Source organism: Artemia sp. Qi Xiang Cuo, chromosome 17, assembly GCF_049724085.1.
Source record: "Artemia sp. Qi Xiang Cuo chromosome 17, ASM4972408v1, whole genome shotgun sequence".
In the NCBI taxonomy this organism is placed as follows: Eukaryota; Metazoa; Arthropoda; class Branchiopoda; order Anostraca; family Artemiidae; genus Artemia; species Artemia sp. Qi Xiang Cuo.
In genome coordinates, this window is record NC_142810.1 from 53,219,756 (window position 1) to 53,230,530 (window position 10,775).

Below are 10,775 nucleotides of genomic sequence, written 5' to 3' on the forward strand. Positions count from 1 at the left end.
TTGTATGTATTGGCTGTGTGTGTGGCTTTTGTATACTTTCAAAAAAATATTTTTCGTTTATTTAGTTATAATTCTTGCTTTGCACTACTTATTGGATATTTCATAATCGAAATAAAAGTAGTACCCTTCAATTAGACTATTTAAACTATATTGTGGTAGTAGATTTTACTGACTGATCACTTTCCACTTTTCACGGAAAAAGATAGTTTTGAATCTTGTCTGTTTTTGCTAATATGTTGTTTCCTATTCTTGACACTTAAACTTCATAATCTTGCCTTTTAAGCCCACCTGGTGTGTGCCAGGGAGGCTAACAGGATTGACTCTCTCAGGCCACAACTGAAGGTCCCAAGTCTACAACGTGGTGAGGGTTGGTCAAGACTCTAATCCTATCACCGTAAAAAACCAATTATTACTGAATCAACGACAAATGGCCTCGGAATTTTGACTGATCTTGAGAAACTGAACCCTGAACGCCCTCGGACACGATTTTTGACTACGAAAGATGCTTTCCAAATTGGATTTTGGAATCTTAGAACAATTAACCCAGATACTCAGCTGGGTAGGATAAATAATGTGATGAGAATTCTTGATAAGTATCGGATAGATGCGGCTGCACTATCTGAGACACAAATTCCACAGTCTGGGACCCTTGAGTGCGAGAATTATCATGTGCTTTATTCTTAATAAGATCGCATTAAAGCGGTTGGAGTGGCACTGGCTTTAAGTGGTGTAGCTAACATATGCCTTCTTGATTGGTGACCAATCAACGATCGTATCCTGAGAGTACGTTTTGCGACTACCCAGGCAAAATAGATGTTTAGAGCAGTGTATGTTCCAACAAATAAATCAAGCAACTGATAAAAACACTTACTATCAGTCTTTTAATGATGTCACAAATAGAGTTCATAGCCACGATATGTTGGTTGTGTGTGGTGATTTTAACGACAAAGTGGGCTGCAACCAGGATTATGCACCAACGGTGATCAGTTCTCATGGACATGGTGAAACTAGTGAAAATGGCATGAGACTGATTGATTATTGTACCATGATTGTAGGTGGTACATGGTACCCCGATAAGACTATCAATAAATACACGTGGAATTCACTTGATGGTACCACTCAAAACCAGATCAACCATATACTCGTCAGCAAGCGCAGAAGAGGGTCCCTTGAGGAGGCCAGAGCTTACCGCGGAGCCCACTGCTTCTCTGACCATCAAATAGTTATAGCCAAGTGCAAATTTAAGTTAAAAGTGGTGGAGAAAGTGTAATTTACAGTTAAGAAATCTGATATCCAGAAGTTCCATGACAAGACTTATTGAAAAATATAATCTTGCGCTAGAAGTTAGGTTCGCAGCTTTAAACCTCGATGACTCCAACGAAACAAGTTCAGATTGTCTTTAGAAATCACTATCGGAGTGCCTAAAAGATACTGCACTGATACTTTCTACAAGGGCAATGACGTGTCTAATTATCCTACTAGCTTTAGTTCTGCCCTGATTGAAGATTTTACAAAGTTCTGAGTCTCCAAAAGCACTTTTCAGGACATGGATTATAGGGTCCATTTTTGTAATGGGAATGTCTTCCAGGACGACCCGCGACGTAAGTTTCAAGCTGGCTTCAATTATAGACTCAGCATGTAATTTTTCGGGAAGGTCTTCATACTGCAGCATTGATGTTTGATTGTTCTGAGCCCTGCTCTTGTTTAAGTTTATTCTAAGATGGCACCTTACGTTTCCCAAACACCCGATTATGTCTTTATAACACACTTTACAGTCCTACAGTCCCACCCAATTATGTCTTTTCTTTATGTCTTTTCCTAGTCATTTAAAAAACGATCAGAAATTAAATAAAAAACAAGTTTTCTTAACTGAAACTAAGAAGCAACATTAACACTTCAACCAAACAAAAATTACAACATATATGAAAGGGGTTGCCTGCTCCACAACACCTTACTCTTTACGCTAAAGTTTGACTTTTGTCCCAATTCTTTAAAAAATACTCCTGAAACACAAGGGTCGTTTAAGTAGAACAATAAGAAGCTTTTTTAAAAGTACTAAAACACTTTAGCGCGAAGAGCGAAGTGCTGGGGAGGGGCGACCCTCTTCAAATCCGTAGTCATTTCTGTTGGTCTTAAGTTTTTATGTTGCTCCTTACTTTCAGCTGAAAAGCTTCCTGTTTCTTTTAATAGTGGTAAAAACCAGGGGTGAAATAAGTATGTAAAAAAGGAAAAAGGCTTGGATAGAAAAAACTAGGCACCTGTTTTCTTCTTGTCTCTTGTACAAGATTACTTGCTTACTTTATAAGCTCTCGAGAATTTTAAAAGGGGTGATTAGCCTATTCTACAATCAGCTTTGTTTAAATTTGAGAATATAGGCACTTAGTATTTCTGCCAAGCTTTTTTTAAGCAAAGCTTGGCAAAGACAAAGATGTTTTAAACTCAGTCGTACTTGAAATTCAGCAAGCGAAATGGATGTGGATGATTTTAATACCTGGGCAAAGTTTGCTCCCTCCCCTAACTGAAATTTTGAGTCTTTAAAAATCTTATCAAACCTAAGACAGGCCCGCAAAATTCAAGCATCCACAGAAAAGGATAATTTTTTTTAGTATACCGGTCTCTTTGGTTCTATATTGTTCCTTTTTTTGTAAATATTGACTAGTTCATATTATTGACCTATGAATAAAGTAAACATACCAATCGATGCCTTTTCTTATGTTCTTTCCAAATATATTAATTGCTTTTGAAGTAAATTCTCTTTACTCCCAACCCTTAGGTTATATAATTACCCATTAGGGGGGTGGAGCTTGTAAAGTTCATTTCTGACGCAAAGAAATGTTAAATTTGGATTCAGGATGCAATTCTGACTATAGAGGTAAGTTGGAACTTTACTCCCATCCCCATCCCAATGTACAAATATATACCATGAATTGGTATATTTGGGTTTGGTGAAGTGAATTTGCGCCAAAAAAAATTATTACATTCAGAAAGAGCATAAGAAAAGGAATCGAGTGGTATGTCCACTTTATTCATAGGTCAAAAATATGAACTGCTCAATACTTGCCCATTTTTCATTGTCATTTTCAATTGGCTCGAATATTTTTGGCCCTGGATTCATTTCTGAAAATGTCATTCACCTAACTCAACTGCTTTCCAGGGCAGCCAAAAGTGTCTAAAGTCTAAACTACAATTTTAGGCTACCCCATATTTTCCTAATTTACCCTTTTATATCATTTTGATAGTATGGGTCCCCAGGAGCATCCAGAGGGGGGCGGAGTTGAGGGGCACCGCCCCGCCGACATTTTTAGTATTCTGTAAAATTTTCGCTGAAGGCAAAAATTTGGCAGAAATTTTGCAGAATCGGCTTAAATTTAGAGAAATACTTCATTTCTGCAGAAAATTTGGCATAAATAAAATAGTTTTTCGGTCAAACATACAAAGATTACCCCCCCCCCCCAATAAAATGAGCCTCAGGACGGCCCTGTGGGTCCCATCCAAAGCAAATTCTTGGACCCCTGGCTGGTAAGATAAGATGTTTATTTCAGAAACAATGGCTATAACAAGAAATTATGAATCATTCACGCTTTAAAATGGTGCTAAGGCCTAAAGTTTTTGCAGAATTTTATCAGTTTGAGATTAGACTTTAGCAGGTTAATTTTGGTTGTTGCTTCTACATCGCCTTAGTTCATGTTTCTTACTCACTTTTCTATTTCCATGAAGAACAGTTATGCCCAACAGCTTTCAACTTCCTTCTATAAAACTTGATTTGAATTCACCACGTTTTTATTGGTTATCTATGCTTTGATCTACTTATTAGTAAATGGCTGAAAACACGAGAAAGGGACCCCGGGGAGGGCCCGGGCATAGATAACAAAGATAACACAGGCTAGCTGTTCTATCATCTGTACTGAAATAGTTTAATTTTAATTTTTTATTTCGCTTAATACTTTTTTTATCAATCATTTTATAAAAGTGTGCAAAAAAGAGTGCAAAGAGCAAGTAATGGGCAAAAAAAGTGCATATCCGGTCCGTGGTGTGGAATAGTGCAATGAAAAAAAAGAGTGCATTTCACACGAAAAGTCTGCAAGTTGGCAACCCTGGTCGAAATCCCTAAACAAAAAATAAAAAATGTGGAAAAGAAATCTTCCGTTTTCAAATTTCGCCGCAGTTGCTCTGGTGATTTGGGCACATTATATTGCTTTTTTTTTATGACCAAGGCACTTCGTACAGAAGAGGCTGTCGTTGAAACTTTAAAAAATAGCTCACTCGGTTGAAGATAAAAAGTTCTAGTTTCCATTTTAAGAATTGAAAGGGATTGGAGGGCAACCAAACCTCCCACCTCCATCATATATCCTAACAAATCATATCAAAATATTGAAATAGCCATTTTGTTCAGCATAGCTGAAAAGCCCAGTAATTACGTCTTTGGGGATGCCCCCCTCCAAATAGCCGTCGCACCAATCGCTAGAAGCTTTGATAGCTGTCCATTCTTAACACATAAGTTTGTTTTAGAAGGGGCGGTCTTATAAACTTTAGAGAGGTCTCATTCAATTGGAAATCAGAAGTTCTGGAGACTTTAATTAGAGTAAAAATTTATCAGAGATTACCTAGCACCCACCCCCATGGACTCTTTTCCTCAAATATATCCTATCTATGCTAAGCATTTTGTTCATTAGGGTTTTCTTTTTCGTTGTTGCAAAATTTAGTTTGAAAATGGCTGTGTATTTTCGTTGGCAATATTTTCAGCGCTAAAGTATGCCACCAGGCATGTGCGCTGTTTTGTGACATTTATTTATGTGTTATAAATAAAAATATTCTACTCTACTCTAGATTGAAACTTGAGAAATGCGTTTTGTTCAAAATAATCAAGAGAGCATGTCATAATGCCTCAAGGTTGAAACAAACCCCCAGGGCCTGGGGGCAAGGGTTTTAAGTTTAGCCCCCGAAGAATAAAAAGTTTTTATTGAGGGGGTGGTCATATGAACTTTGGAGGAGGCTCATTTGATTCAAAATTGAAACTTCTAGTTCCCTTTTTAGATTCGAAAGTGATTGGAGGGAAACTGGCCATCTCCCTCCTTCGAACAACCTTTTTTCCCAAATGTTTCTGATCGAAATCTTGAGATAGCAATTTTATTCAAGATAGTGCAAAGAGCCAATAACAAGGCCCCATGGTTGATAAAAATCCCCAGAGCCTAGGGGCATGGGTTTTAAGTCATGCCCCAGGGGTGTATAAAGTTTTTTGGAAGAGGTGATCGTATAGGCTTTAGAGGTAGGCTCATTTGATTGGAAATTGAAAGTTCTAGTTCCCTTTTTGAGAGCAAAAGTTATCAGAGGGCAACGAAAGTGCCTTTAGGGTTTACACAACCCCCTAGAGCCCAAGGGTAAGGGCTGTAAGTTACACCCAGAAGGCTTATTAGGTTTCTATTGAAAACGAAAGGTCTAGTGACCTGCTTATGAGTCAAAAGTGATTGGAGTAAAACCAGCCCCCCGCCACACCCATAATTCTCTACAACAGATCCAATCAAAATTTTGAGACAGCTATTTTACTTAGCATTGTTGAAAGGTCCAGACATGTATGAAAATATAAAAGTGAAACTTAAGCTTTCTTTACAAGATAATGAGTGTGATAACCTTTCATATGATTTTACTGTTTCTCCACGTGGAAATCCCCTTCTCTCGGTAAACGAGAGGGTAAGCAAGGTACTATTTCGTCACATTAATAACAGTATTTTAAAGCCACAATCAAAGTTACCTATGTCTTATTTTCTGGGTGGTATTAATTTGTCTTTTATTGGTTATGCGGATGACTTACTGAACCTGAGCCGGTTTTGGCGTTTGCTAGAAAATGATTTTATCAGGTTACAACAAGAGTATAGCCACATTAGACTCTAGTTTAATGCTGAAAAGTCTGAAGTAATAATTTTTAATTGGAAATCCGATGCTTGTTGAAGATTCAAAATCTGTGGATTTCATTATTGAGCTTGCGGATGGCATTGCATGTCTGGGCATTTCTTTTAGAAAGTTAATGCTAGAAATGCAGCGGCTACTGCTTTCTCATTTTCTGAAGTGGTTCTCTTTTACGTATAGCTATATATTGGCAAATATGCGGAAGTTTGGCTGTCGTCTGTTGGCCCAAGTGTACAAGGCTGTGGTTTGGCCTCATTATCTGTACCTTAACCCATTTTGGCACATTTATACAGCTACAGATAAACCGATATTGCGTTCACTGTACTATAAATGTGCAAAGTTTTTGCTGTGTTTACCACCATGGACAAAAAATAGGTATATTACGCGCCATTACGGTGTTACCAACCCTGAAGAAGGTTCTGTCACAAATAGATTGAAATAATTTGTCTGTCAAGTCCGGTCGGCCAGGTCCCATCTATGGGTCACCCGTGGGGTAGTCGGCATTTGTTTCTGGTTACTGTGTTTTTCTTTTGTCTATGTTTGAAGAATTAGTGTCTTGTGTATTGTTTTTTTTTTCAATTTTTTTTTTTTAATTGATGGGTATAAAACGCATCCATCCACTCATTCATAAGGTTTTAATGTAAAGGGCATTGTTATAAACATTTGAGGAGGCTCATTTGATTGGAAATTTAATGTTGTAGTTTCCTCTCTAAGAGTCAAAAGTTATCGGGGAGCAAGAACACCCCCCCCCCGCCACGTATTCTTTTCTTCAATTGCATCCGGTCAAAATTTTCTTCAAATGCATCCGGTCTGGTCAAAATTTGAGATAGACATTTTGTTAAAAATAATCGAAAGATCACATAACAATACCTCTTTCGGTAACATAAACCCCCAGAGCCTGGAGGTAAGGGTTATAAATTATGTATCAAGGACTTATAAGGCTCTTATAGAAAATGTCTGCTTATAAACTTTGGAGGAGGCTCATTTGATTGGAAATTGTATTTGATTGAAACTGTATTTCTAACCTGAAAGTATTAGAAATATAAAGTTAGAATTAGTAACTTATCAGTAAGGCATTGTTTGACAAAGAATATATAGAAAATATTAACTTTCTTAGCATCATCGTGGCAGAAACCTTAAATTACTAAATATTTGCCAGGGATGCCAATTGGAAGGGAAAATTGACTCCTAGAGTTTAAAAATTACCTGCTCCTTCTAATTTATTTAAAAAAAAATGAATTCTGTTAAAATTACACAAAAGTTATTCTTATGTAAATCAATGTACGGGGGTATACATTTCCAAAGGGGGTTACACTGAATATTGTTTTTATATCTGTTATTCCCTTCAACACCAAAGGTCAGTCTTCAAGTGCTGCATGATAAAACTGATAACAATAGAAAAAGAAAATGGGTTATTAGGCAACTACTTATACGCATGCCCAAAATTTCTAAATTGTGAAAAAAATACACGTATTTTTTTTAAATTCACTTTATTCTATTCTCAGCAGACATTTCGTACAGCATGCTGATGCAGAGAGAAATGCCCCACAAGTAGCGCTGGCGTTCCGTGAGATGTGACTAATTTCAATCATAATTATCACCAACCACATTTACGTCAATTTTTTTTTTGGAGCTGGTTAAAAGAAATAATTAGAAAACAAATAGCGAGAAATCAGAATGTTGTCATAGGTAGTGCAATAGTGTTGCTTAAGTAAAGAGCGATCTGGGTAAAATGTATTATTTACTTATTTATTTGTTTGGTTTGTATATCTTAGACCATGGCACTTCATATCGAAGAAGTTGTCGTAGAAATATCAAAAAAGGGCTCATTCGATTGAGAATTGAAGAGGCTAGTGCCCTGTTGAATAGTCGAAAGTGATTGGAAGAAAATTATCCCCACTCCCAACATTTCCCCAAACACATCCAATCAAAATTTTGACATAGCCATTTTGTTCAATGTGGTTAAAAGGTCCCAAAATTATGCCTTTAAGGATGACCCCCCCCCCACCCCACTGCTCTTAGGTCAAGGGCTTTAAGTTGTGCCTGGGGGCATATAAGGTTTATATAGAAAGGGTGATCGTATAAACTTCGGAGGGGCCCATTGGACTGGTAATCAGAAGTCTCGTATATTCCCGAAATGCATCTGATAGAAATTCTGAGATGGCCATTTTTTGTTGCAGAAACTTCTAAAAAGGCTCGTTCAATTGGAAGTTAAAAGGACTAGTGCCCTTTTTTATTAGTCAAAGTGATTGGAGGAAAAAACGCCCCCCCCTCCGCCTTTCAATTCTCAAAATACATCTAATCAAAATTTTTTCGATAGCCATTTTGTTCAGTGTAGTTCAAAGGTCTGAAAATTATGTCTTTGAGGATGATACCTTCCCCCCATAGTCCTCAGCGTAAGGGCTGTAATCTACGCCCCAAATAACATATAAGATAGTTATGAAACGGGAGGTCGTAAAAATTCCGGAATGGGCTCATTGGATTGGAAATCAAATGTTTTAGTGGCCTTTTTATAAGTCTAAGTGATCATACCTCCCTCCCCCCCGCACCACGTCGTATTTTACACAAATGCATCTGATATAAATTTTGGGATAGGTATTTGTTCAAAAATAGTCCAAATATCATATGATAAGGTTTTTGGGGCTGACAGAAACCCCCAGAGTCTGAGGGTAAGGGTATGCCCCAGGGGCATATAAGGTTCTTATGAAAGGGGTGGTCGTTTGTACTTTCGAAGAGGCTCATTTGATTGGATATGCATAGTTCTAGTTTCCTTTTAGGAGTCAAACAGGATGGAGAGCAACTAGCCCCCCCCCCCCCTTTCCCTAACATCCTTTTTTCCCGAAATGAATTCAATTGAAATTGAGAGATAGTAATTTTGTTACCAATAGTCCAAAAATCATATAAGAATGTCTTTAGGGTGGACGCAATCCCCCAGAGCCAATAGAGAAGGGTTTTAATATATACCCCGGGGCATATACGGTTTTTATGCATCGGGTGGTAACATAAGACTTGGATGGGATGGAATTCATTTAATTGAAAGTCGGTAGTTTTAGGGCCCTTTTCAAGAGTCAAAAATGAACAGAGGGCAATCAGCCCCCACCCCAAGACTATCATTCCTCAAAAACATATCAGATCGATATCTATTTTTTTCAGCCTTGTTGAAAGGTTCAGTAATTATGTCTTAGGGGATGTCAACCGCCTCACAGTCCTCAGGACAAGGGATGTAAGATAGGCAATTCGTCCATTGTTTACACAAAGTATATGTCATTGAGAAAGGTATGCCTGCTTGAACTTTACTTTCTAAGAAGACAAAGGACATTCAGGTGAGCCTTTTAGAGAATGTTGAGGGGTGTGTTGAACTAAATCAAAACACGTTTTGTGTATAAGGATTGTCAAAAGTGTGTAACACAGGACTTAGTAGTCTAGTACCGAAATTATATATTCTTTCGCTCTTTTAAAGAGTCGAAAGTAATTAATTGGTAATAAGCTCCCTGCCACGCTTTTTCTAAATGCAATTTCATATTCCTTCGTCCGTCAAATTTGAATGTTTATAAGCCAATTATTTGGCATTAATCGGAGGGGTCTAATAACTATGACTCTAGGGTGACTTGACTTCCTTCATCCCATTGGAGAAGGTCCGTAAATTGTGCATGTTACCATTTTTATTGGCAAATGCATCTAAGGGTATGAATAATATTGTGTGTTTGTTGTAAGGAGGTGCAAATGGTCAGATAGACATAACCTATGCCTAGAGGTGCGTACTAGATATCGTGTAATCATACCACAAATGACATTATTATTCCTAGGGCTGTGGGGACTGCACCCAGAGACTTTAGCCGTTATATATCCTCTTACGCATGACCTATCAGAATGATTTATTGGCCATGTCAGCAGGTCAAGAATGAATCTGGTAATCAAAATGAGTTAAATATGGTAAAGATGCATGAACGCTTCTTGCATGTCTTCTCAATGGAATTGGAAGAGAAAGCCTTCAGTGAACTAGTCATACCTACTTGCTCTCAGCCGAGTTTCAAATTACGATGGTTGATTCCAGCCCTGCCAGGGCAAACCAAAAAAACAAATAATAGACATAATGAACTTAGAAATGAAAAAAATGACAATTCTTGTCTCCGGGGTTGAAGGTGCTGAGAAGTCTAGTATAAATCAGACTAATGATTTATTTTCGTCTATGGAAGACGATGATACTGTCAGTGATCAAGAAGTAAATATAGACACTAGTCTCAAAGCTGAATATTTCAAATTTCTTAAAGACAGGTGTAGGACCCTTGATTCTCTGAAAGACTATCCGAAAGTTGGAAAACTGCTTAAGAAATTTATTACCCCTCTCCCATCATCTGCACCTGTTGAACACCTATTTTCCGCTGCAGGAGATGTATTGACTGCAAAAAGAAACCGCTTAGAAGATGCTAAAATTGAGAAGCTTTTGCTACTAAAAGTAAACAAAGATGTCATCATGACTCCTCATTAAAATAAGGAGTTTTCTTCAGACATCTTTTTTCGAAGTAGTGGGATATTAAACTCTCCTATTGATCATAGTGCTATGGCAACTCTTAAGACGAGATTTTCATTGTTTAAGTCCAGTTTTCATTGGCAGGTTCTGGCGCCAGATTCAGAAATCCTGACAAATTGAAGACCAGTCATCTGTTGACGGATTTGTCAATCTGTCAAAAATGACCGGTCTTCATTGGTCCAGATTCCGAAATCTGGCACCAGAATCTGTCAATTAAGACTGAACTTCAGTTTTTTAAGTAAATGTAATGCATTGTTCACATTGGTGTGATATACAATGTTACCTCACTACATGCGAATATAATAAAAAAGCCACGTAAGGCTAATATTTTGTTTCTTTT